Genomic DNA, 2,368 nt, shown 5'->3' with positions numbered 1-2,368 from the left:
TTTCTTTATCCATTCCTCCATTGATTGACACTTAAGGTTGTTTCCATATCTTGGCTATTATAGATAGTGTTTCATAGGACTTCTTATTCTTTTTCAGGTTAAAGGAGTTTCTTACTATTTCTAGTATGCTAATATACTTTTTAAATTAATAAGTATAGAATTTGGAAAACTGCTTTTTCTAGCTTTGTTAACATTATTATGTTTTACATTAATTTTAGCCTGTTAATGTGGCAAATCACATCAGACAATTTTTCTTACTTTGAAATATATTTTGTAGTTCTGGAATAAACCCTACTTCATTAGACATACAAAAGTAATTAAATTTGGCATTCTTTTTTGGCTTATTATATCTGTGCTCACTAGCAAAATTGATCTATAATTTTCTATTTCAGGATAGTCTTTATACAATTTTTAATTTTTTAAATAAAATCTTAACTTTTTAGAGGAGTTTTGGGCTTAAAATAAAATTGAGAGAAAGTTACAGAGATTTCCAATATGTCCCCTACCCCATCCCCACATGCATATCCTCCTACATTATCAACCTCACTCATCAGAATTATATATTTGTTACTAAGGATGAACCTACATTAACACATCATGATCACACAAAGTCCATGTTTTATCTAAGGTTTGACTCTTGGTGTTGTACATTCAACGTATTTGAACAAATGTATAATGTATAATAACACGATAATGATTTATTGTGGTGATCATTTCATAACATATACATATATTAAAATTTATGTTCTACACTTGAAACTGATATGTTGTATGTTAATTATACCTCAATAAAATTTTTTAAACATTATAAAATGATAAAAACTTAAAGAAATAAAAAGGCATATATCAATCATTTTATATTATCATACAGAGTATTTTCACTGCCCTAAAATTCTCTGTGCTCTGCCAAATCATTCTCTCTCCTACCCCATCCTACCTCTGGCAACCACCTATTTTTTCATTGCTTCCATAGTTCTGCCTTTTACAAAACGTAGTTGAAATCATATAGTATGTAGCCCTTACAGATTGAGTTCTTTCACATAGTAATATGCATTTAAGATTCATCCACATCATTTTATGACATGATAGTTCATTTATTTTTAATGCTGAATAATGTTTTATTGCCTGAATGAACCACAGTTTATCTATCCATTTTCTTATTAAAGGACATTTTGGTTTCTTCCAAGTTTTAGCAATTCTAAATAAAACTACTATAAACATCTTACTTTAGCGGGACTTGCCTGCTGAGTCTACTCTGTGGGTGTGTAGTTTGCGAAGGTGGTTGAGTGGTGCTCTGGTGTGGTCTAAAGCTCGCCACTAGGTGTGTTGGTTCTGGGACCTCTTAGGAAGTACACTGGTGCAGGTCAAATTTGTCCTCTGTCTGTGCCATGCCCAGGGCTACTCAGTGTGATCTACAAATGGTTGCCAATTGTTCTGGGCTTGGAGGTGACTGGGAGAGGCTAAGTTCAAATTATAGCTGGCTGTTGCTAGGCCTGAGCTTGGGGCTGCTTGGTAAGAGGTGTGGGTCACGCCAATACCAAATGCTGCTTGTTTCGGCTTTTTTGAACCTTTGAGAAATTTTATGAAAGTCTGCAGCATGAGCCAAGATAGGCCATTTGTATGGAAAGGTCACTAGAAGTGACCTAAGTGGGCCTAAAAGTTGGGTAGAATAAGGTCTCAGAGAACCACCAGGGCAGCGCTAATGTTGTTAGCTAGATTTATGGAAACTCAGATATGGTTTCCACCTGTTCATGCAGGTTGGGTTGGGGAAGGGTTAACAAAGGAACAATGGTTTCTGTCAGCACTCTGTCTGGGAGAAAGCTTCCCCTCCAGTCCTTACCCAAAATCCGGATAATTAATTTCCTTCTTGTAAATCCCTGGAGCCTTTTGAGCTGGTGCCTCAGTACTGAAGCTCAGAGAGAGTGAGTCCATCAGCAATTAAGTCTGCATGTGGGACCTTTAAGAGGAAGTCTGTAATCTACGGTCATGCCATCCTGAACACACCTAATCTCGTCTGACCTTGGAAGCTAAGCAGGATTGGGCCTGATTAGTACTTGGATAGGAGATCACCTAGGATTGCCAGGTGTTGTAGAAAAAAAAAAAAAAAAAAAAAAAAAAAACGAGGTCTGTGACTCTTGAAGCCCTTCATCTCATTCAGCCATAATCTCCACTCGTTTTCACAGCCAGGGTTGTGAGGACTTTTCTTGGCACTGGAACCCTGGGCTGGGGAGCCTGGTGTAGGGCCACCTCTCTGTTCTCAGGGGGAATTTCTGTAACCAAGATATCCCTCCAAAGTTTTAACCACCACACATGAGTGTGAGACCAGCCTGTCCTGGGTTTCTGTCCCTTCTACCAGTCTAGATATTGC

At 37.5% G+C, this 2,368-nt stretch overlaps 1 pseudogene; it reads left to right on the top strand.

The window, feature by feature from the left end:
- Positions 1 to 1,976: 1,976 nt before the first annotated feature.
- On the top strand, positions 1,977 to 2,095 carry LOC111740463 (annotated as a pseudogene).
- Positions 2,096 to 2,368: the final 273 nt, after the last annotated feature.

This window comes from Pteropus vampyrus, unplaced genomic scaffold (genome assembly GCF_000151845.1).
Source record: "Pteropus vampyrus isolate Shadow unplaced genomic scaffold, Pvam_2.0 Scaffold63, whole genome shotgun sequence".
Taxonomy (NCBI): domain Eukaryota; kingdom Metazoa; phylum Chordata; class Mammalia; order Chiroptera; family Pteropodidae; genus Pteropus; species Pteropus vampyrus.
Note: the sequence above shows the minus strand (reverse complement) of the source record. Positions and strands in the feature narration are given on the sequence as shown.